The following is a 250-nucleotide window of genomic DNA, read 5'->3' as shown; positions in this document are numbered from 1 at the left end:
ACATATTCAACAGAGTTACAAAGTCAATAGAGCTAATTACAAATTATGAATATATAGCTAAAATGCATGTTCATTTTATGCATCAATGATTTTCAACAAATTTATAATGTTACAGTTTTTTACTGAAGAGTCCTACAGTTGATTAACAAAGGGATACCTAGTGATGTTAACCCAATCATGACAGGTGACATCCAGTTTATGTCATGGCTAAAAATGATGTCATATATCTTTTTCATGGTGGCATGATAAC

At 30.4% G+C, this 250-nt stretch overlaps 1 protein-coding gene across 1 annotated transcript in view; it reads right to left on the bottom strand.

Annotated features, from left to right (window-relative positions):
- LOC119586173 (guanosine-3',5'-bis(diphosphate) 3'-pyrophosphohydrolase MESH1-like) overlaps positions 1 to 250 on the bottom strand; it is a 3,971-nt gene that overhangs the window by 1,128 nt on the left and 2,593 nt on the right. The gene's annotated exons all lie outside the window — the stretch shown is intronic.

The sequence above is a fragment of the Penaeus monodon genome, chromosome 21 (genome assembly GCF_015228065.2).
Source record: "Penaeus monodon isolate SGIC_2016 chromosome 21, NSTDA_Pmon_1, whole genome shotgun sequence".
In the NCBI taxonomy this organism is placed as follows: Eukaryota; Metazoa; Arthropoda; class Malacostraca; order Decapoda; family Penaeidae; genus Penaeus; species Penaeus monodon.
This window is presented reverse-complemented; position numbering and strand designations above follow the sequence as displayed.